The 25,436-nt window shown below is 44.3% G+C and overlaps 1 pseudogene; it reads right to left on the reverse strand.

Annotated features, from left to right (window-relative positions):
* Positions 1-1,875: 1,875 nt before the first annotated feature.
* On the reverse strand, positions 1,876-3,284 carry LOC129355185 (forkhead box protein G1-like; annotated as a pseudogene).
* Positions 3,285-25,436: the final 22,152 nt, after the last annotated feature.

Raw genomic sequence — 25,436 nt, forward strand, 5'->3', positions numbered from 1 at the left:
ACAGAACCCAAACGGCTTCAGGAACCGGCCCAAATATTCAACATGGCGGCGAAAACAAACTAAATCATTTTATCTTCCTGTGATCAAAAGAGTCAGAAGCTTCTGAAACTTTAAATCAACGTTTTGGTGAAATTTCTTCAACCTGAAGCTTCGGTTTGATTTAACTGACCTGAGATCAGTGGATCAATAAACAACCTGATCAATACTGATTATTGGGGACGCTTGCATAGAAAATTAGACACATTTCCTTTATTTTTCTGTGCAGCAAAACTAATAAGAATATTAATATTTTGCCTCACAGAAAAAAACCTGCATTTTTAAATGAATGTTGAATTTCTTCATCAGTGGACTTGAAAAAAATCTAAAAATAAAACCATTTTATCATTTTGATGGAGAATTTCTAGCTTTTTGAAAAACAAATTATTTATTTTTGACTAATTTAAAATCAACTTCAGGAAGAAAAAAATTAATTTCCTTTTTTGTGAGAAAACATTTAAAAATCTTTTTTCAGTTTTGTAAAAATATTGAGGGCCTTAAATGAGCTTCATAATTAATTTGTAATAAAACATTTAAATAATGTAGAAAATCTGGGATTTATTTTTTATTATTCATTGAAAATGATTGAAAACACATCAAGTTTTATAAATAAAGTTTTCCATCTGAGAGTCAGAAAAAAATATTAAAAACAGCAGAAAAAGTTGCATATTTTGTGTTTGCAGCAGATCGGAACCAAAAGGTTCGGCTGATTGTCAGGATTTATTCTGATTGTTTTTTACGCAAAAAGCTTTAAGAAATGAACCAAAACCAGTTTCAACGGAACCTGTTTGTGTGTGAGGCTTGAATTTACTGTCATATTCCAATGATTGGTTAATTGGAGCCGCTGGTTCGGCTCGGTTCGGTTCGGTTCGAGGCCTCGCGGATCGTGCAGCGGGAAGCAGCCTCGGCGCAGCGGGGGGCCGCCGCTCCGCGCCAAAAACACGAGCGCAGGGCCTTTTACGCACATGCGCAGAGAGGGCTGGGCGCCTGCAGGCCTTCACACACACACACACACACACACACACACACCACACACACACACACACACACACACACACACACACCACACACACACCACACACACCAAACTCTAAAAGTCTCTAAATCACTTTGCATACTTTAAAATGAAGAGTTCGGTTCCAAACACTTTAATATCCGGGTCAAATAATCGCATTTTAAACAGCAGCAGAAATTATTATTATTATTATTATTATTATTATTATTATTATTATTATTATTATTATATTATTATTATTATTGTTTTGTGTCACAGAAATAAAAAGTTTGTTTGGATATTTTCATTCTGGAAGGAAACTCTCCTGCTCTGATCTTGAGGCCTGTTGGGGTCAAACCTGAGTGCAGATATGATTGTTAGGCTTTTTTTCCTCTATAACCCCTGATTGTTTTCACAACTTTAAGGCTTATTATTAATTATTAACTTATTCAAACGCCTTTTCCACCCAAAGAAACAGAAAACGTTCTGATTGTCTGCAAAATTCATAAATAATAATGATCCCAGCCCTACCCAGCCGTTCATTAACACTGATGAGTAAATACACTGAGAATAAAATTTAAATACATTGTACAATAAATACAAAACATAAATAATTAACGACTCAAAGAAAAGTACTGAAAATTTTTGTACAAGATATAAATAGTTTGAAATATTCCTCTAGTGTTTGTTACCTTTGGCAAGTCTAGTTTACAGTTTTACACCCGCGGGTAACAAAAGTTTGTCCCTTTTTTCCTCTGGAAAATAATCGAAATAAACCAGAATATGGCCAAAAACGTTCATTAATATACTTCTATAAATCTGCTCATGTTCTGATTTACCGCGTATTTTTGCCTTTCAGTCGCTTTTTGTTCCGCTGAGAGTCCGCAGGCTGGAGGTCAGTTCAGGAAGGCGTTGGGGGTCACCCTCTTCTGGTGGGTCAGAACCCCGGGGAACCCCGCCGACACGCCGGGGGAGAAGGCCGGCAAGGAGCTGTTTCTGAGGGAGTCCGACAGCAGCGACTGCGGGGAGCCGCTGGAGCCCAGGCCGCCGAAGCCTGCGGCGCCCTGCGGGAGATGCTGCGGGGGTGGCGGCTGCGGCGGGGGCCCTCCTCCCGGCGGCCCTGGCGCCGCGGCGTGTTGGCTCCCTGAGACAAAGTACCCGGCGGTCTGTCCGGACAGCAGCCCCACCGGCGACGTGCTCATCCCGTAAGTGTTCGTCAAGCCCAGCGCCATGGAGCGGCTCAGCTCCCCGTTACTCAGCTGCTCCACGGCGGGCAGGAGCGACCCGTAACCCGCCGCCTGGTTCAGAAAGCCGGGCGAGGATCCGTTGTAGTGCGGGTGGTGGTGGTGGTGCAGGGAGAGGAACGGGGAGATCTGCCAGTACAGCGGGTTGTTCGGCCGCTCCAAGCCGAGCGGAGCGAAGCGCAGCCCGCGCTTCATGGCCAGCTTCCCGCGAGAGGTGGCGGAGCGCCGGCGGAGCTTCCCGGTCGTCCCGCCGATGAAGACGTCGTCGCTGCTGGGGTCCAGCATCCAGTAGTTTCCCTTCCCCGGGTCGTCGTAGTGCCGGGGCACCTTGACGAAGCACTTATTGAGGCTGAGGTTGTGCCGGATGGAGTTCTGCCAGCCCTGCTTGTGCTCCCGGTAGTAGGGGAAGTTCTTCATGATGAACTCGTAGATGCCGTTGAGCGTCAGCCGCTTCTCCGGGCTCTGCCGGATGGCCATCATGATCAGCGCGTTGTAGCTGAACGGAGGCTTGTCGTACTTCCGTTTTTCGCGCTGTTGTTGCTCCCGCTGGAGTTCAGCCCCGGCGTCGGCTTGGAGTCCTCCCCTCCTCCGCCTCCTCCTCCTCCTCCGTCCTCCTCCTCCTCATGCTCCCCCTGCTCCTCCCTGCCCGGCTTCTCCTGCTCCAGACCCGCGGCGGCGGAGTCCAGCTCCGGGGGGCCCAGCGACTTGTCTGAGTCGGAGCCCGGTGATGGAGACAGAGTCCCCGGGATGCCGACCATCGCGGCGGCCACCGGGTCCGCGCGCTCGCACTTGGAGGGCAGCAGGAGGCTCTTGATGCTGAAGGAGGAGGACCGGTGGACGGCCGGCGGGGTTTTTACGTCCTCCATGCCCGGTGGCAGGAAAGAAAACACAAACAAACAAACAAAAAGCCCAAAGAAGAAGCGGGAATAAATAATAATGATAATAAAAAGCGGCTCCTCCAGGCTGGTCCACCTCCGTTATCCTGGAAACCAGAGAGACAGAGGAGAGAAAGGAGGTCAGGATGAGAGATGCTTGGATGGAGGAGTGGAGAGAGAGAAAAGAGAAAGAGAAAGAGGGGGAGGGAAAGAGCGTGGCTTCGATGTGGAGAAATTAGTAATTAAGGAGGTTCCGACATCACGGAGAGGAGGAGCTTCTCCAAAAATCCTCTTTCTGCTGCTTCCTGCCCCGCGTTCACACGCAGACCTCAACCGACTCCCGCAGCGGCTCCGGGCTCCGATCATCAACCGGCCTCTGATCTGCCGCTCACCCCGCCCCCCGCGGCGCTGTTTACGCACAGGTGCAGCCGCTCCGCGCTCCGTGTGCGTAAAATCCAGATCTGAGGCTGTGCGTAAAGCGCCTGGATGCGCGTTGCAGCTGCGCGATCAGACTTGTTTTCTCAGCAACAAAAACAGTTTGTGGGCAAACACGGAGTGCGCGCGCTCACTGTGCGCGGCGTGCGCGTTTTAGGGAGGGGGAGGGGGAGGGGGAGGGGCGAACAGCCGCGCTGTCCTCCAATCACCGAGCAGAAGCCGAGCTCGCGCTCAGCTCAGAGGTGCGCGCGCGGACTGGAGGCGGCGGATTGATGCTGTAACCAGAGCGCCTCCTGTCGACCAGAGCGAGGAACTGACTGGTAAACAGAGCTTTTGTTTTAACTTATTATTAATCAGCTGTAATTATTATTATTGTTGTTGTTTCTTAGTCTTTATATTCTCTTCTCTATTTAGTTTTTATGTCTGTTTTTATTTTTTTATTCTAAAAATGTGTTGATTTAGGATTTTGAATTACTGGAATTTAATTTTTTATTTTCCTCGTTAATTTTATTTAATTATGTAATTTTTCCATTTAAGTAATTTCTTTTCATTTTTTTATTTTTATTCTATTTTATCTGTTTTTCACTAATTGTATATTTAGATTGTTAATTTTATTTTATTAGTAGTAAATAAACAGCATGATTTTAAACTTGAATCTCACTGTTTAAATCACTTTGTGTGTTTCTGGAGTTCAGTGATATTTAGTGATTAATAATATCAGTTATTATTATGAAATAAAATTGAAGTTGCTCATTTGTCTCGTTTGCAAGTTGTTTGTTTGCAGTGGGACGATAATCTGTGACGCACGCCGTTGATTCCTGCTCCAGTCAAAGCTTCTTTAATTTGTGAAATATCTGCAACTTTTGAATTTTTGTTTTATATTAAATAAAAGAAAAAATGTGTGAAAAAATGTGAACCTCTCCAGCAAATGCAAATATTGTTCAAAGTATTTTCTCCTCTAATAAAGAGTCATTTGTAGCAAAATAACAATTTTTCTAAACATTTTAGATTTGATATAAACTATTTAGTTAATGTGTTTCAGTATTTATGGATCTGCTGTATTTTATAAATAAACAGCTTGTTTTATGTAATGTTTGTTCAAATAAACTAAAACCTGCTACATAAACAGAGAGAGATGAATTTATTGATGACATATTTAGCATATTTTTTAATTTACAATAAATGAATCTAGAAATTCAATGTTTTTCTAAAATATAGTGAAAAATAATTAGATTTATTTTAAGGATTAATTAATAATCTAATCTATCATGGAAGCATTGGAAAAAGATCAGGCATCTTATCGTTTACCATTTATTGTGATTAATTATGACAAAAACGTTATTATGGAACAATCCTGAATGGCCATTATAACGGTGAATGAATAACGATGGAGTCAGTGGAGCCATGAGGACGCCGGTTAAACTCCGTTTTAATGTTTTCTTTACAGAGTGATCAATAAAAGCATCAATAAGTATTGATTCATTTGAAAATATGATGAAACGTCAATACTTTGTTAGTTTCATGACATAAATCACTTCTTCATGTGTGTCTGGAGCCAAATGAAGCAGATTAACAACAAATACGTCTTTCAAAAGCTTTTTATTCTCGTCAGGCTTTGAAGGCCTAAATGTGATAAATAGTTTTTATTGTCATTTTTATTGTTTTTATGACAGTTGTACTGAATATGGTGATGAAACTTTAATTCTTGTAGATCCAGCAGAGAAACGGTTTCTGGTTTTCCCAGAATCTGGGTTTCTATAAATTTCTTCCACTAAGATCTTCTTCCTTGGACTTTCCTCTGGTTCTGAAAGCGTTTGGTTCTGAAAGCGTCTGGTTCTGAAAGCGTTTGGTTCTGAAAGCGTCTGGTTCTGAAAGCGTTTGGTTCTGAAAGCGTCTGGTTCTGGAAGCGTTTGGTTCTGAAAGCGTCTGGTTCTGAAAGCGTCTGGTTCTGAAAGCGTTTGGTTCTGAAAGCGTTTGGTTCTGGAAGCGTTTGGTTCTGAAAGCGTCTGGTTCTGGAAGCGTCTGGTTCTGAAAGCGTTTGGTTCTGAAAGCGTCTGGTTCTGAAAGCGTTTGGTTCTGAAAGCGTTTGGTTCTGAAAGCGTTTGGTTCTGAAAGCGTTTGGTTCTGAAAGCGTCTGGTTCTGAAAGCGTTTGGTTCTGAAAGCGTCTGGTTCTGGAAGCGTCTGGTTCTGAAAGCGTCTGGTTCTGAAAGCGTCTGGTTCTGAAAGCGTTTGGTTCTGAAAGCGTCTGGTTCTGGAAGCGTCTGGTTCTGAAAGCGTCTGGTTCTGAAAGCGTTTGGCTCTGAAAGCGTCTGGTTCTGAAAGCGTTTGGTTCTGAAAGCGTCTGGTTCTGAAAGCGTTTGGTTCTGAAAGCGTCTGGTTCTGGAAGCGTCTGGTTCTGAAAGCGTCTGGTTCTGAAAGCGTTTGGCTCTGAAAGCGTCTGGTTCTGAAAGCGTTTGGTTCTGGAAGCGTTTGGTTCTGGAAGCGTCTGGTTCTGAAAGCGTCCAGCCGGCCTGAACCTTCACACCCTTTAAAATGTGGTGCTGTTCAGTGTGGGCTCTGTGTTTGACCTCTGACCTCTGTGTTAACAGTAAACATTGAGCTGCGTTTGACGGCCCCATGCGGCGCTCTGTTGGTGCTCGCTGCAGGTTCTGTACAGCAGGCCGAGTCCCAGTCTGGTTCCAGTCTGGTCCCAGTCTGGTTCCAGTCTGGTCCCAGTCTGGTTCCAGTTTGGTCCCAGTCTGGTCCCAGTTTGGTCCCAGTCTGGTCCCAGTTTGGTCCCAGTTGCTTAGACTGGGAACCAGCCAGGCGTCTGTGGAGCTGCAGCCGTGAAAACGGACCGGGCCGAACCGTTTTCATGGTGTGCCGCCTGAAAGTCTCCCAGCTTGTTTCCACTCTGGATAAGCGAATAATCCTGGATAAGCTGCAGAAACAGAAACACAGCGAGACGCAGCGACTCACAACAGAGCAGCTGTTGGTGCAACAGGAGCAACCAGCAGCACCAAACCAGCAGCACCAAACCAGCAGCTCCAAACCAGCAGCACCAAACCAGCAGCACCAAACCAGCAGCTCCAAACCAGCAGCACCAAACCAGCAGCACCAAACCAGCAGCACCAAACCAGCAGCACCAAACCAGCAGCACCAAACCAGCAGCACCAACCAGCAGCTCCAAACCAGCAGCACCAAACCAGCAGCACCAAACCAGCAGCACCAAACCAGCAGCACCAAACCAGCAGCTCCAAACCAGCAGCACCAAACCAGCAGCACCAAACCAGCAGCACCAAACCAGCAGCACCAGTTCAACCATCAGCCAGTCAGGCTGTTCATCATCGGTGGAGTCAGACGGTGTCCAAGCTGCGGTCCGGGGGCCATTTGTGGCCCTGGCTTCAAGTTAAGATGATGTAAACTTACAGGGTTTGATTTAGACTTTCTGTTCTTAATCAGGATAAAATGATCACAAAATAAAATCTTTCAGTAGAAAATCCAGCCTTTAGCTTTGAACAGCGTTAAAGTTTTTCTCCAGTCAGTGAAACTCAAATCTGCTTTGAGTTCATTTATTGATCTTGGTGAAACACAGCGAGAGTTTGAGGAAATATTGACCTAAATCCTGATTTTATTCTTTATTCCAATTCATGCATAAAAAATGTCTTTTGAAAAGGCAAACCTGCCATAATAATTAATAGATCCCTTAATTAATAAAGCTGACCTCTGTGCTCAAACTGTTACATGTTTAGTTATTATTTAGCAGGTAAAATCATTTTTCCCCCCTGGATGAAACTGTTGGCTTCTGATGTTCAGTAATGAGTCGAATCTCTGGGAGTTTAGAAAAGAAACTTATGATCCTTAAAATATCCAAGTTTTTGGTGTCATTTAACTGCTGAGCAGAACCCAAAATAATATCAGTTAATAACTGGCAGTATATTGAACTCATCAGTTAATGAACCAAAACCCAGTAAATGTAGTAAAAATGAAAATCAGAATATTCTTTACTATTCTCCAGGAAAATTCCTTATTTGTTGACAAACTGATCCAGAGTCATGAATATTAGCTGATATATGAATTATGTTATTAATGTAAAGAATGATGATGCAACCTGATATTCTGTTCAACCAGTGAAGCGATTTATGATTTTATTAAATGTTTCTTCTTTGTTTTGTTTGGTTGTTAAACAGCAAAGTGAAAAAGTTCAATAATCTTCACAGTTTTTGGTTTATTTGTGTTTCATGAGATTAAAACTGTTGCCAAAACAGGAGCAGCTTCAGAAATTAGGTCATCACGAGTCCGCTCCCACAGAACCGAGCTGGCAGAACCGAGTCGCCGGAACCGAGTCGCCGGAACCGGGCCGGCAGAACCGGGCCGGCAGAACCGCTTCAGGAGTCTGAATCCCATTAAGTCTCTCTGTTGATGGCACCTTGATTCTGATCGGGTTCTGCTGGATGCCAGCAGGTGTCGGTTTAAAACCAGTAAACAGAACCGGGGCTTCGTGCCAGGAAGCAGATTTTCACTGTGGACGTCACGAGGCAACCAGAACCAATTAATTTGCTTTACCTTAGCTCACCCTGACTGCCTTGTGCTTTGACCCGGTTCTGAGCCCCTCATGCAGGAACAGAACCGCGGCTCTGGTCCAATTCTTCACCATCCCTCCTGGTTCTACAACCTGAAATGAACTGAATCGGAACCGGAGGTTTTCTCAGGATGGAAATATTCACAACCCTTTTCTTTTAGGTTGTTTTCCCTTCAGTGGGGTCGACCCGGTTCTACTGGAACCAGAACTCCACCATCTGCTGTGGTTCTGACCCAAACCAGTCTGTTCCCCTCCTGGCCTGTGGGGGCACTGCACCAACAACCACTGCAGGAAACGACACTAAAACCTCTGAAGACACTGAGAGCAACTGTTTCACCAGAAGAAACAAGATGGCGGCGTCAGAGTTTAGTGATTTCTCTTTAGTCTTTGGCTGAAGACCAGGAGCCATTTCTGCTGCTAGCGCTAGGCTAGCATGTTAGCTCTGGTTGTATTTACCCAGAATGCCCCTGTGTCGTCCACTTCCTGCTTTCGGAGCGGGTGTCTGGTGTCTGCTACAGTTCACTTCAACAGAACTGGGACCTGTTTGCAGGACCAGAGTCCGATTAGCTTTCACAGGTCACCAACCAAACCGGACTTTGACTAGGCAGACTGAACAGGATGGTGGGTCTTAAACAACCAACCTATCCAACATATCCAGCCTCCCTGAGCTTGAGTTCATCTCTCGACGTTCAGGTGGTCCGATGTGTCGGTTCCACTCAGAACTGGATCAGATGGGCTGAATATAAAGACACGCCACACTTTTCAGATTTTATTTGATGAAAACTTGAAAATCATCGATCATTCTCCTGCCATTTCTTCACAGGAAATCTCAGAAATAAAGTGAAGTTAGAAAACGGAAACGTTTAGCAGGATAGTTAAAGTCGGTTTAACTGAACCCGACTCTGGATCAGCAGCTTAATTCAGACTCCAATCGGTCCAGTCAAAGTCCAGTGGTGTGCAGAGATGCAGTGGTTAATAGCAGTGATATTAACCCTTATCAGAAAGATAATCCAGACCTGCAACCACCGAACCATCAGATAAACGATAAGTGATTATTTTATGAACCATCTGCAGTTCTTCCGCTGTGGATCCCGCTGTGGAGCAGAAGAAAACATTTCTGTGATTCTGGATTTAATCAGAATCCATAAAAGGATCAGAGAAATTCAGTTTTTTCAGTTCAAAATGTGACTGATTTAATCTAAAGCAGATGATATTGATCATCATCCTGTGTGTTTGCTGATCCAGTAAAGGCTCAGTACTGGTGATACTGGAGCTGCAGGATATGATGGGATATTGATTCAGGACGTCTGGAGGTCAGAAACTATCAGCTGATATTTTCTTGTTTGTGTTGTTCCAGATGTTCACAGCAGAGCTGATCAAACATTTATCAATATTTTGTCCATCTCTGCAGTTTTGATGCGTTCAGTTTTATTGAGTTTGCAGGATATTAAAACTGTTTATTGATGATAAACTCAGCAGAAGCTAAATGGTTTTTGAATTTGATTAAATTCATAGAAAGTTCTGGAGTTTTGTGTCAATGGAGGTTTTGGAAAGCAGTGAAGTCCAGCAGCAGACGATCACATGATCAAAGATCAATAAGTGATTATTCTGATGTTTCCAGATCAATGAAACCTGCAGACCCGGTTCAGCAGGAAGGAACCCAGTCAGTGCTGATGTTCTGATGGGTTCTGAAGCAGCTGGAGTCGCTCTGGTTGACGGATCGAGAGTTTATCAGGTTTTGAACCAGGAAATGTGTGTCAGGAACCTGGGAGGCGTCTGGAGGCGTCTGGAGGCGTCTGGAGGCGATGATGTGATCTGACAGCCAGCGTTCTGTGGCTCTGCAGCTCCGCTTTGACCTCAGTCATCCATGTTTCCGCCGCCGCCGTCCCGCTCTTCGGGACGCCCTGTTTGACCTTTGAACCCGGCTTCTGGTACCTGCAGCCGTCCGTCAAACAGAGACTGACAGGCCCGATCTGAGGACCGTTTCAGGACTTCCTTCCCGTCCTGTTTGGACCGGGTCGGGCCGTTTGATGCGTCCTCTTTGGCGATACGATTACAGGCAGAGCCGTCACATCGAGGGACGGCAGACTGCATCAGTCGCCGGCGGCTCCTGGGGTCAGCTGGAGTTACGGCTATTAATACTCTGGGTTGCACCAGAAAACCCCCCTGAACGCGCTCTGGACCTCCAGCGCCACATCCACACCGCCAGGCCCTGACGGAGGCCAGGCGGCGCACACACACGCCGCCATGTTTCCAAACATGTCTGTCACAGATCCAAACATTTACTGGAGCCAACCCGTGTTCCAGAACCCCCTGCTGGGCTGAGGAGGCTCACACAGTGACCCACATCAGCAACGCGCTGCTCACTTCACAGCTGCTGCCTGTTCAGCCATGACTTAAAGCCGCAGCTTGAATAATTTATGGTTATTTCAAACGTCAAGCATCGTGATAAGAAAAAATGTGGGAGGGAATAGAAGAAGGTGGAATAAAGTTTAATTCTGGTGTGATGGTCAAGCAGCGAAGTCCAGTTGGGACGTTTGGATCGTCATTAGACAAGCAGCGTCGTTTATCCTCCTCTCAGATAATCACCGCTAATAGCTCATAAAGATCCCTCAGCAGGGGGCCAGAGCTGCTTCTGCCTCTCAACAACACAACAGAGCAGCAAACACAGCAAACATGTCAGCTTTTCATCCACTGATGGATTCCTTAAAGGGGTAGTCACCTAAAAAAATTCACTTTTTTAACTTTTCATCATGTTATAAAGTTTTTTCCATCATCAAAAACAAACCTGGTCTGTTGCTTTGATTCTTTTCTTTGAGAAATCTTTTGCTCTTTTCTCTGCTGATGGACTTAGCTCCGCCTTCAATGAGCAAACTCCTCCCACTCTGCTCCTTCAGACTAGTCTACAGCAATTAGCAGCAGCTGCTGAGCTCATTACAGCAGCTGCTGCTCAGAGCAGCGCTGGTGAAAACCTTAAAGGGTTAATAGAGGAGCCATGTTGGGTTTCATCAGTACGCTCTAGTATTTTAACTGCAGCTGGTGCAGAACTGACCGGAGAATGGGCTGCACCTGAATGCACCATAGCAAGGAAAACTGCTGCGGGTCTAAACCAACGGCCAGCAGAAGCTTACGTTCCTCTGGCGCCGATCCGCTTGGCGGTAGATCTGACTGCCGCAGGATGGAACCAGTTATTACAATGAAGATCCGATGGTTTGGGTTTATTCTGGTTGTTTTTGTCTGTGTTAAAATGCGTTGGATGATCTGAAGTGTGACTTAATAAATCCATACTTTACTTTTGCAGATTGCAAACATTAAAGTTATGAAGGACCAAACGTCCTGTCAGTTTTTAGAGAACCACTGAAGTGTCATAAAAAGGAAAAGGGAAAATAAAAGGTGAATTATTGGTTCTGATGCTTTTGATGTCATTTCATCAGATGCTGCGCAGTGGAGGCAACAGATTCACTGAAAATGCTCCAACCAGGCTGGATGCTTCTGGACCGGAACCGTTTGCAACATCAGAACTTCTTCTGCAAACGTTTCTCCACTTCAGTGCAGGAACTTTTTTACTTGAATCTAAAAATCGCCTCAAGCTAAAATAAAACCTTCGATGTCAAATTCCAGAATTTGTTCAGGATTTTGTCGTTTCTGTGACGTTTCCTGATGCAGCTCCTCACAGTGAGCTCAGCTCTGCTGGGGAGCAGCGGGACGACCCGGACCACCCGGGCTTTAACTGGGACCAACTGGTTCCCACTTCCAGTTGAGGTGACCAGTTTCACCTCCAACTTCTCATCCAGACTCTGATTGTCCTTCGTCTCATTTGGACGCTGAATCCCTGGATGTCAGAACTGTTTCAGTATCATGATCTGATCGTCAGTCATTGATCTGATCGTCAGTCATTGATCTGATCATCAGTCATTGATCTGATCGTCTGTCATTGATCTGATCGTCTGTCATTGATCTGATCGTCAGTCATTGATCTGATCGTCTGTCATTGATCTGATCGTCAGTCATTGATCTGATCGTCTGTCATTGATCTGATCGTCAGTTGATCTGATCGTCTGTCATTGATCTGATCGTCAGTCATTGATCTGATCGTCTGTCATTGATCTGATCGTCTGTCATTGATCTGACCATGGGTCAGCAGGTCGGTTATCAGCTGTTCTGTCTTATTTGTACGACTGTATCTGCAGCAGAACCTGGACCATAATAAGGTTGAGTTTTTAAAGGTGCTGGAGTTTACTGTTGAAACTTCCAGGTCCAGATGTTTCAGATGTTTTCTTCCTGGTAACATCAGACCTTTCCTGGTTGAGAGGCCGAGTCGATGTTTCCTGACTTGTTGAAATAAAACTTTGCGTTGTTTTTCCCGCCCTTCCCTCTCCAGCTCTTATGTAAGCTGCTTTCGCTGGGCGGCCGTCACACACGTGTTTGGTGATTAGCAGTGTTTCTGCGATGCTGACTCTGATCATGCCAGAGGATTTGCTCGTGTTGCGCCGTTTCTCCAGTTTCTCTTCCTCTCTCTACACAGTCCGCTTTACGCTGAGCGTAGATTAAATGGTCAGTTAAGGAAAGTTCATGCAGGGTTCAGGCGAAGGTTCAGGCAGAGTTCAGCCGCAGAGGGAGGAGGAGGAGGAGGAGGAGGAAGAATCAGAGCAGCTCTGCTGGAAAACACCACAGACAGTTAGAAACGTAGTGAAAACACAGCAGATGGAAACAAAGCAGAGTTTAGCTTGCAGCATTTCTGTGTGATTGTAGTTTTAGCATCACTGATGTAACAGGAAGCAGTGGAGAGGAACTAATCTGGTGATTAAAGCAGAGATGAAAATCTATTCCATGCCAACATTTTTATGTTTCATTCAACACAAAACAGCCAAAGTTTGAAAACTGATTCATTTTCCAGGTTTGTTTTTAGGCAGCAATAATTACATTGTTTCAGTTCGTAGATGAGGTCATGATCATTGGGTTATTGCACAGCACTGATATTTATTTATGTTTATATTTCAGATCATTTTGTAATGAATTATAATAACTGGGAAGGATTTCTCACCCAGTTCAGGACGTTTCCTGTTGGCAATAACTTCAATTAAACGTGAAATAAACCATTAATATATGATTCTTTACAAACACGTTTAAAAACCCTGAACTGCTCCTTTAAGGAGGAGAAAAATGAAACAGATAAAACTGAGGCTCTTAAAGCAGTGAATAGTTTGAGAAACAGAGAAATCAATATTCATATTTTCTTGACTCTGATATTAAAACAGCTTTTTGTGGATTGAATAATATAGAAACTGAGATGATAAATCGTTTCAAACCTTTAAGTTTATTCATACAGAGTGAAGATGAGCTGTGGGAAGGGAGAAAGTGACAGAAAGTGACAGAAATATGATGCGGTAAATGGAGGCCAGGTCTCAGCTCCACTATTTATTAAATCTATTTGTAAAATGTTATTGTTGCACTTTCTGCTACTTCCATTTGGGTCTTTACTGAAACGATCCAAGTGCTAAAAACTGTTTTCTTGCATTAAGTTCATGTTTTTTGGTGTCTGGAAAACGAGCCGTTTCAAAACCCTCATGATTATTAGGTGGTGCTTCCCCGACACTTGGCAACTCCGAGGTTCATTTTTCACTCATATTTAGGACTGACACACTTTCAGAGAAAATGTTTGATTAAAGATTGATTTATAACAAAAATATTTAGCTTGTAAAATGAATATTTAACTTTGCTAGCAAGCAAAGTTTTTGGAGCTAAATATAAAGAAAATATGGCTGAAACATGAACTCTACCATTTTTTTTGTTATGATAGTATAAATAATAGTTTGTATCAGTTAGTTTGTGTTAGTTAGTTTGTGTTAGTTTGTATCAGTTAGTTTGTGTTAGTTTGTGTTTATGCTGCCTTTATGCATTATGTATTTAATAAATGAGTTTTTTTTCTTATTAAATCTGATTTTTCTCTTATTGTTCTAATCTTTGGTTCTGGAGCTGAATTCCTTCTTTGACTGGAACTTTATGAAACTTTGAGGTAAATTGCGTCTCAGAACAGAACCGCTGATCCAAACTGACACTGAGTCGGGTACCGTGGTGCTGTTGGTGAGATTCTGTTCTCCCGGGTCCAAACATGGCGCCGTGTTTGTTCCCGACGGCAGATTCAGAAACCAGCCGTGACCTTAAACTCCAGCTAAACGTTTGTGTGAAACCCGGAGCTGCGTCTAAAATACAGACGCTGGAGCCATGAATTATGCACGACCATGAGAAACGTCAGCGGCGCCGCTGCCGGGCGGGATGGAGGACGGTCCGGGTCTGACTAATTCATGACGGTACCGCTGCAGCCCGGCTCAGCGCCGCCGCTTACTGCAGGATTTAGCTACAGGGTTCAGCTGCAGGTCAGAGGTCCGGGTCACCGGCGGGTCGCAGAGATCCTGACGTGTTGCACCTCCATAAGAAGATTTGAAGTGACGCCACCCACACCGACCCGTTTTCTGCTGCTGGTCTCGGCGCTGCTCGGGTTCAGCATCGGATGCTGCAGCAAGAACTGAGGAGGCGAGCAGCAGAGGCTGGGAGTCTGTTGCTTGTTCTGCTGCAACCTGTTGCCACTTCTGGCCCATTTCAGGTCCAGTTTTAGACGTTTGGTTGGTTCCAGGCCAACAGCGAATCATTTCTGATTTGACTCATCAGGAAACCCTGAACTCTTCAGCTTCTTCCTTCTGTTTCTTTTCAACAGTTTGAAAGTTAAATATCTTTAAACTGTTCAGTTTCTACGACTGAATGTCAAGATGAATCATTTCTACCAATTCAGTTTATCAGAAATAAGTTCAGTCTGATGATTCCAGCTCCATGTTTCTGATGCAGGAAAGTAAAAAATACATCAAATATACATCAGTTATAAACCTAACAGAACCAAACAGAACCAAGCAGAACCAAGCAGAACCAAACAGAACCAAACAGAACCAAGCAGAATCAAGCAGAACCAAACAGAACCAAGCAGAACCAAGCAGAACCAAACAGAACCAAACAGAACCAATCAGAACCAACAGAACCAAACAGAACCAAGCAGAACCAAGCAGAACCAAACAGAACCAAGCAGAACCAAACAGAACCAAACAGAACCAAACAGAACCAAGCAGAACCAAACAGAACCAAGCAGAACCAAGCAGAACCAACAGAACCAAAACAGAACCAAGCAGAACCAAACAGAACCAATCAGAACCAAGCAGAACCAGAACCAAACAGAACCAATCAGAAAGCAGAACCAAACAGAACCAAGCAGAACCAAGCAGAACCAAACAGAACCAAACAGAACCAAGCAGAACCAAACAGAACCAAACAGACCAAGCAGAACAAGCAGAACCAAACAGAACCAAACAGAACCAAGCAGAACCAAACAGAACCAAACAGAACCAAGCAGAACCTAGCAGAACCAAACAGAACCAAGCAGAACCAAGCAGAACCAAACAGGACCAAACAGGACCAAACAGAACCAAGCAGAACCAAACAGAACCAAGCAGAACCAAACAGAACCAAGCAGAACCAAACAGAACCAAGCAGAACCAAGCAGAACCAAGCAGAACCAAACAGAACTAAACAGAACCAAACAGAACCAAACAGAACCAAACAGAACCAAGCAGAACCAAACAGAACCAAGCAGAACCAAACAGAACCAAGCAGAACTAAACAGAACCAAGCAGAACCAAACAGAACCAAGCAGAACTAAACAGAACCAAACAGAACCAAGCAGAACCAAACAGAACCAAGCAGAACTAAACAGAACCAAGCAGAACCAAACAGAACCAAACAGAACCAAGCAAACAGCAGAACCAAACAGAACCAAACAGAACCAAGCAGAACCAAACAGAACCAAGCAGAACCAAACAGAACCAAACAGAACCAAGCAGAACCAAACAGAACCAAGCAGAACCAAACAGAACCAATCAGAACCAAGCAGAACCAAGCAGAATCAAGCAGAACCAAACAGAACCAAGCAGAACTAAACAGAACCAAACAGAACCAAGCAGAACCAAACAGAACCAAACAGAACCAAGCAGAACCAAACAGAACCAATCAGAACCAAGCAGAACCAATCAGAACCAAGCAGAACCAAACAGAACCAATCAGAACCAAACAGAACCAAGCAGAACCAAACAGAACCAAGCAGAACCAAACAGAACCAAACAGAACCAAGCAGAACCAATCAGAACCAAACAGAACCAAGCAGAACCAACAGAACCAACAGAACCAAACAGAAATCAAGCAGAACCAAAACAGAAACCAAACAGAACCAACAGACCAAACAGAACCAAGCAGAACCAAACAGAACCAATCAGAACCAAACAGAACCAAACAGAACCAAGCAGAACCAAACAGAACCAAACAGAACCTAGCAGAACCAAGCAGAACCAATCAGAACCAATCAGAACCAAACAGAACCAAACAGAACCAAGCAGAACCAAACAGAACCAAACAGAACCAAGCAGAACCAAGCAGAACCAAGCAGAACCAATCAGAACCAAGCAGAACCAAACAGAACCAAGCAGAACCAAACAGAACCAAGCAGAACCAAACAGAACCAACAGAACCAAACAGAACCAGCAGAACCAAACAGAACCAATCAGAACCAAGCAGAACCAATCAGAACCAGCAGAACCAAACAGAACCAAACAGAACCAATCAGAACCAAGCAGAACCAAGCAGAACCAATCAGAACCAAACAGAACCAATCAGAAACAGAACCAAACAGAACCAAACAGAAACCAAGCAGAACCAAACAGAACCAATCAGAACCAAGCAGAACCAATCAGAACCAAGCAGAACCAAACAGAACCAATCAGAACCAAACAGAACCAAGCAGAACCAAGCAGAACCAAGCAGAACCAATCAGAACCAAGCAGAACCAATCAGAACCAAGCAGAACCAATCAGAACCAAGCAGAACCAAGCAGAACCAATCAGAACCAAACAGAACCAAGCAGAACCAAGCAGAACCAAGCAGAACCAATCAGAACCAAACAGAACCAATCAGAACCAAACAGAACCAAACAGAACCAAGCAGAACCAAACAGAACCAAACAGAACCAAACAGAATCAAGCAGAACCAAACAGAACCAAGCAGAACCAAGCAGAACCAAACCAGAACCAAGCAGAACCAAACAGAACCAAGCAGAACCAGCAAACCAAACAGAACCAAACAGAATCAAGCAGAACAAACAGAACCAAACAGAACCAAACAGAACCAAGCAGAACCAATCAGAACCAAGCAGAACCAATCAGAACCAAGCAGAACCAAACAGAACCAAGCAGAACCAATCAGAACCAAGCAGAACCAAACAGAACCAATCAGAACCAAACAGAACCAATCAGAACCAAGCAGAACCAATCAGAACCAAGCAGAACCAATCAGAACCAAACAGAACCAAACAGAACCAAACAGAACCAAACAGAACCAAGCAGAACCAAACAGAACCAATCAGAACCAAGCAGAACCAATCAGAACCAAGCAGAACCAAACAGAACCAATCAGAACCAAACAGAACCAATCAGAACCAAGCAGAACCAATCAGAACCAAGAACCAAACAGAACCAAACAGAACCAAACAGAACCAAGCAGAACCAAACAGAACCAAACAGAACCAAGCAGAACCAATCAGAACCAAACAGAACCAAGCAGAACCAAACAGAACCAACAGAACCAAGCAGAACCAAACAGAACCAAACAGAACCAAACAGAAACCAAACAGAACCAAGCAGAACCAAACAGAACCAAGCAGAACCAATCAGAACCAAGCAGAACCAAACAGAACCAATCAGACCCAAACAGAACAAGCAGAACCAAGCAGAACCAGCAGAACCAACAGAACCAATCAGAACCAACAGAACCAAAACAGAACCAAGCAGAACCAGCAACCAAACAGAACCAAACAGAACCAAACGAACCAAGCAGAACCAAGCAGAACCAAACAGAACCAAGCAGAACAAACAGAACCAAGCAGAACCAAACAGAACCAAACAGAACCAAACAGAACCTAGCAGAACCAAGCAGAACAAGCAGAACCAAACAGAATCAAGCAGAACCAAACAGAACCAAACAAACCAACGAACCAAGCAACCAAGCAGAAGCCAAAACAGAACCAAACAGAATCAGCATAACCAAAAACAGAACCAAACAGAACCAAACAGAACCAAACAGAACCAACCAGAACCAAACAGAACCAAGCAGAACCAAACAGACCAAACAGAACCAACAGAACCAAGCAGAACCAAACAACAGAACCAAGCATAACCAATCAGAACCAGCAGAACCAAACAGAACCAAGCAGAACCAAACAACGACAAGCAGAACCAAACAGAACCAAACAGAACCAAACAGAACCACAGAACCAGCAGAACCAACTCAGAACCAATCAGAACCAAAACAGAACCAAACAGAACCACAAAGAACCCAAACAGAACCAAGCAGACCCAATCAGAACCAATCAGACCAAGCAGAACCAAACAGAACCAAGCAGAACCAACAAAACCAAACAGAACCAAACAGAACCAAGCAGAACCAAGCAGAACCAAGCAGAACCAATCAGAACCAATCAGAACCAAACAGAACCAAGCAGAACCAAACAGAACCAATCAGAACCAAGCAGAACCAAACAGAACCAATCAGAACCAAGCAGAACCAAGCAGAACCAAGCAGAACCAATCAGAACCAATCAGAACCAAACAGAACCAAGCAGAACCAAACAGAACCAATCAGAACCAAGCAGAACCAAACAGAACCAATCAGAACCAAGCAGAACCAAGCAGAACCAAGCCCAAGCAGAACCAAACAAACAGAACCAAACAGAACCAAACAGAACCAAGCAGAACCAAACAGAACCAATCAGAACCAAGCAGAACCAATCAGAACCAAGCAGAACCAAACAGAACCAAACAGAACCAATCAGAACCAAGCAGAACCAAGCAGAACCAATCAGAACCAAACAGAACCAATCAGAACCAAACAGAACCAAACAGAACCAAACAGAACCAAGCAGAACCAAACAGAACCAATCAGAACCAAGCAGAACCAATCAGAACCAAGCAGAACCAAACAGAACCAATCAGAACCAAACAGAACCAAGCAGAACCAAGCAGAACCAAGCAGAACCAATCAGAACCAAACAGAACCAAACAGAACCAAACAGAACCAAGCAGAACCAAACAGAACCAAACAGAACCAAACAGAATCAAGCAGAACCAAACAGAACCAAGCAGAACCAAGCAGAACCAAACAGAACCAAGCAGAACCAAACAGAACCAAGCAGAACCAAGCAGAACCAAACAGAACCAAACAGAATCAAGCAGAACCAAACAGAACCAAACAGAACCAAACAGAACCAAGCAGAACCAAACAGAACCAAACAGAACCAAACAGAACCAAGCAGAACCAATCAGAACCAAGCAGAACCAAACAGAACCAAACAGAACCAAACAGAACCAAGCAGAACCAAACAGAACCAAGCAGAACCAAACAGAACCAATCAGAACCAAGCAGAACCAATCAGAACCAAGCAGAACCAATCAGAACCAAGCAGAACCAAACAGAACCAATCAGAACCAAGCAGAACCAATCAGAACCAAGCAGAACCAAACAGAACCAATCAGAACCAAGCAGAACCAATCAGAACCAAGCAGAACCAAACAGAACCAAACAGAACCAATCAGAACCAAGCAGAACCAATCAGAACCAAGCAGAACCAAACAGAACCAATCAGAACCAAGCAGAACCAAACAGAACCAATCAGAACCAAGCAGAACCAAGCAGAACCAATCAGAACCAAACAGAACCAATCAGAACCAAACAGAACCAAACAGAACCAAACAGAACCAAGCAGAACCAATCAGAACCAAACAGAACCAAGCAGAACCAAACAGAACCAAACAGAATCAAGCAGAACCAAACAGAACCAAACAGAACCAAACAGAACCAAACAGAACCAAACAGAACCAAGCAGAACCAAACAGAACCAAGCAGAACCAATCAGAACCAAGCAGAACCAAACAGAACCAATCAGAACCAAACAGAACCAAGCAGAACCAAGCAGAACCAAGCAGAACCAATCAGAACCAAACAGAACCAATCAGAACCAAACAGAACCAAACAGAACCAAGCAGAACCAAGCAGAACCAAACAGAACCAAACAGAACCAAACAGAACCAAGCAGAACCAAACAGAACCAAGCAGAACCAAACAGAACCAAGCAGAACCAAACAGAACCAAACAGAACCAAACAGAACCAAGCAGAACCAAACAGAATCAAGCAGAACCAAACAGAACCAAACAGAACCAAACAGAACCTAGCAGAACCAAGCAGAACCAAGCAGAACCAAACAGAATCAAGCAGAACCAAACAGAACCAAACAGAACCAAACAGAACCAAGCAGAACCAAGCAGAACCAAACAGAACCAAACAGAACCAAGCAGAACCAAACAGAAACCAAACAGAACCAAACAGAACCAAACAGAACCAAGCAGAACCAAGCAGAACCAAACAGAACCAAACAGAACCAAACAGAACCAAGCAGAACCAAGCAGAACCAATCAGAACCAAGCAGAACCAAACAGAACCAAACAGAACCAAGCAGAACCAAGCAGAACCAAACAGAACCAAACAGAACCAAACAGAACCAAGCAGAACCAAACAGAACCAAGCAGAACCAAACAGAACCAAACAGAACCAAACAGAACCAAGCAGAACCAGAACCAAGCAGAACCAATCAGAACCAAGCAGAACCAAACAGAACCAAACAGAACCAAACAGAACCAAGCAGAACCAAACAGAACCAAGCAGAACCAATCAGAACCAAGCAGAACCAAACAGAACCAAACAGAACCAAGCAGAACCAAACAGAACCAAGCAGAACCAATCAGAACCAAGCAGAACCAAACAGAACCAAGCAGAACCAAACAGAACCAAGCAGAACCAAACAGAACCAAACAGAACCAAACAGAACCAAGCAGAACCAAACAGAACCAAGCAGAACCAAGCAGAACCAATCAGAATCAATCAGAACCAAACAGAACCAAACAGAACCAAGCAGAACCAATCAGAACCAAACAGAACCAAGCAGAACCAAACAGAACCAAGCAGAACCAATCAGAACCAAGCAGAACCAAACAGAACCAAACAGAACCAAGCAGAACCAAACAGAACCAAGCAGAACCAAACAGAACCAAACAGAACCAAGCAGAACCAAGCAGAACCAAACAGAACCAAACAGAACCAAGCAGAACCAATCAGAACCAAGCAGAACCAAACAGAACCAAACAGAACCAAGCAGAACCAAACAGAACCAAGCAGAACCAATCAGAACCAAGCAGAACCAAACAGAACCAAGCAGAACCAAACAGAACCAAGCAGAACCAAACAGAACCAAACAGAACCAAACAGAACCAAGCAGAACCAAACAGAACCAAGCAGAACCAAGCAGAACCAATCAGAACCAATCAGAACCAAACAGAACCAAACAGAACCAAGCAGAACCAAACAGAACCAAGCAGATGGATCATCTGTAGTTTGTTTTAAATGCTTGGATTAGACCACATTAAGATGCTTTTACTCCTGATCTCGTTTCCCGTCGTAGAAATTCTTCATTCAGTGATTTTGATGATCGTTGTGTTTTATAAAATATATTTAAAACTGTGAGGGAAGAAAACTGACCTGCTGCGTCAGACTGACCCAAATGAGCTGAAAGTCCTCAACGTGGATTTGATTTGATTCCTTGGATTATTGGGATTATTTTGTTCCTTCTACAACAGATCAGGTCGCATGCGGTGAACTCTGTAATCGGCCGTTTTCTGAATGGAGACTGATCCGGTTTCAGGATGGAGCGAAGCCTCGTTGGACCAACCTGGACCAACCTGGACCAACCTGGACCAACCTGGACCAACCTGGACCAACCAGGACCAACCAGGACCAACCTGGACCAACCTGGACCAACCAGGACCAACCAGGACCAACCTGGACCAACCAGGACCAACCTGGACCCGGCGGAGCCACTGGCTTGTTCTGGGCTCAGCGTCGGTTTGGACCGTGGGTTTGGACCGTGGGTTTGGACCGTGGGTTTGGACCGTGGGTTTGGACCGTGGGTTTGGACCGTGGGTTTGTGCGGTTGGATTAACTGGATGGTGGTTCAGGAGTGGAGCCTGAAGACGAGCAGGTTTAGATTGACAGACAGTTTTTAATCCAGCTAAACGCTGCAGAGGTGCAAGGTGGAGCACGAAGCATCATCTGAAGGATTAAAGCAGAGACTTTATGCACAGATGGTGGGCAGCCAGCTGGCCTGGTGCACCGCGCTTCAGATTTTAATAATTATACAAATACATCATAGAGACGAATGAGCGAAACAAATCCTCAATATTGATCAGCTGGATGTTCAACACAGAAACTGATTTCCCAGGTTCTTCAGGTTCTGACCAACTGGATCAGAACCTGAGGCCGTTTGTTGCAGAGTCGCCTTGTCAGAGACTCGTTAGAGACTCGTTAGCCCCGTGTTTGACTCGGGACAAGGAGGAGTGTGTGTGAAGGTTACAATAACACAGAGTGTGTGTGTGTACAGCATGACATCACTAAATCAAGTCAACATGTTACACAGCAGTGGAGGCTGTAAACCCTGCAGCAACACACACACACACACACACACACACACACACACACCCACACACACACACACACACACACACACACACACACACACACACACACACACACACACACTCTCAGCTCCACTTCCTCCCTGTACGCCTGACAAGACCTCTGGGACCCCTAAACATCCAAACACAGCCGCGGCCGTTCAGCGACTAATAGCGCCCAACATCGTCCTCTGACATTGCCGTGCGCGTGTGTGTGTGTGTGTGTGTGTGTGTGTGTGTGTGTGTGTGGTAGAGAACACTGCGACCTAAAAACCCAGCTCAGTGAGAGCGACCGCACACTGAACAGAAGGCTCATCCAAGTGTAAACTCACACACACATGAAGTAACACCAACGCTCATGAAGCATGTAGACACACAGACACACACACACACACACACCCCTCCCCCCCCACACACACACAGACACACACGCACGCACACACACACACAGACACACACGCACACACACACACCCACACAGACACACACAGACACACACCCCCTCCCCCCTCCCCCCCCACACACACACAGACACACACACACACACAGACACACACACACACACAGACACACACACACACACACTGAAACACACACACCTCCAAATGGCTCAAGGAGCAAAAGCGTCGTTGTTCCTGGCTGGTCGATGATAAAATCTTCGTATCATTAAAGAACAGAATCACCTGAAACACTGAAATGATCCATCAGTCCAAATGTTTCACCATCAGCCAGAACAAAGCAACTTGTAAAAACTCTCAAGAATCATTCTAATTTTATGATGAATTATTTTTACCAGCTCAGAAATTAATTAAACATGCAAAATGTAACTTTAATGGCACATTGTAAAACAGGGAAGCATGCAGTAGATGTGTCCCTGACTCTTATAGTTTTATGTTTTCTATCTTATTTATTCTGAAATCTCTCCTTCACTCAGAGACTTCATGCAATAAGAGAACCATAAACCATAAACCTTTTAGTAAAAACTAGAACATTTTTATCCAAACTTGCTATGATCTTTAAATAACAGCAAAAATATGGCCAAGAAAATAAAAACATTTTCCTTTTAAGAATGTTCCTGTTTTCTGGGTCCCGGGTCACACAATGACCCCTTCAGATCTAAACACTGTTTAAAAAAGGTCAATAAAAATACAAAGGCACAAAAGTCCTGATTTTTTTGTGACAAGGAATAAAGATGCAAGAACTCAAAAAACAGAAATCAATGTTTCCAATCATCCTGATTGGTAATCAAAAGAACAGAATCTGTCACAGCATCAAGAGAAGCTGTTCAGTTTGAAAAACTCAAAATTAGTTTTAAAACTTTTGACCTTTTAAAGTTGACAGGTTTCAGGTGCAGTGCAGCATGTTGACCAGCAGGGGGAGGTATTGCATAATGATGAAGTGAAGCAGGGAGAAAAACATCCATTAAAAGTTCATGTGCAGTTTAATAAAAAACTAAAGATGCATTCAGTGTTTGACATGTTGAATGTTTTTAAAGCTCAGACAGAAAAAACTGTATTATTTTACAGTTTATTACAGTTTCACTCACATGCATCAGTCGTTATAAACAAGTGATATGATGGAGTCTTATAGCAGGAAAAACATGTTTTTTATTCAAGTTTGTGTGTGAAAACATTTGGCGCGGGGTTTGAGGAAAGCAAAACTATTTTTTCTCCAGTTCTTGTTTCTCATGAGACGCATTGAGAAGATCTGAGAACCACAGAGGAAACCGAATGAGGCATTTTGTCTTTTATTGAACCAGTTTGGGGTTTTCTGCTGCGATTCATGTTTATTCTGGTCATTCTCTGGATGCTTGAGGACATCTGGGACCTCAAGCAATCAGTTTTATGTGTTTTGTTGAGTTGGAGGAGGTTTGCGACCTTTGCCCTGTGGGTCTCCTTTGGGGATGCTGCAGATATGGGATCTGGACTCTGAAGTGAGTCGGGTGCTAACCGGAGCCGCTAAGTGGACAGAGCTTTAGAGCTTGGCAGCAGGTTGGAGGTGATGTGGATTCATGCAGAGATACGATCACATCCAGAGCCACAGAGAGGCTTCATTACGTCCCAGGAAGCATCTTTTGGATCCTCTGGCTGCTGCTTGATGTCACGTTGTAGACACAGCAGCTCCTTCCCATCCAGCTCGTTTCAGAAATAACTGAAAACGAATCAGTGAAAATCAGATGTTGCTTTGGAATCTTGGTTCAACAAAAATATTTTCAGAAATAAACAATGAAACAAACCTGGATTGAAAAGACTGAATAATAATTTGACGTGTTAAACTAACAAGTGTCCTCTAATTAGCATCCCAGGGTCTTGAGACCAGTAATCAGTCAGTTGGCCTATTCAAAGGGTGATCGCTGTGCGGTCTGGTGAACATGGAGTTCAGAAAGGAAATGATGGACCAGCAGGTTGGAGGTTGGGACCGTCTTCATGCTCCTCTCACTGATCACCATCTTGCACGGCTCAGGTTTGCAGGAACGATGAAATCTCAAGAGAAACGGTCTGCTAGAGCCAGCTTGGTCTCAGTTGCAGGTTACGGGTCTTCCAACAGAACCGCAACCCAAACAGCCGGGCGGTTCCGACCCGGCCTCTGAGTCTTGGTCTCAGTTCTGCAGAAGGTCAAACATCTGCGGAAGGAAACTTTC

The sequence above is a fragment of the Poeciliopsis prolifica genome, unplaced genomic scaffold, assembly GCF_027474105.1.
Source record: "Poeciliopsis prolifica strain line A6 unplaced genomic scaffold, Auburn_PproV2 SCAFFOLD126, whole genome shotgun sequence".
NCBI classification, from domain to species: domain Eukaryota; kingdom Metazoa; phylum Chordata; class Actinopteri; order Cyprinodontiformes; family Poeciliidae; genus Poeciliopsis; species Poeciliopsis prolifica.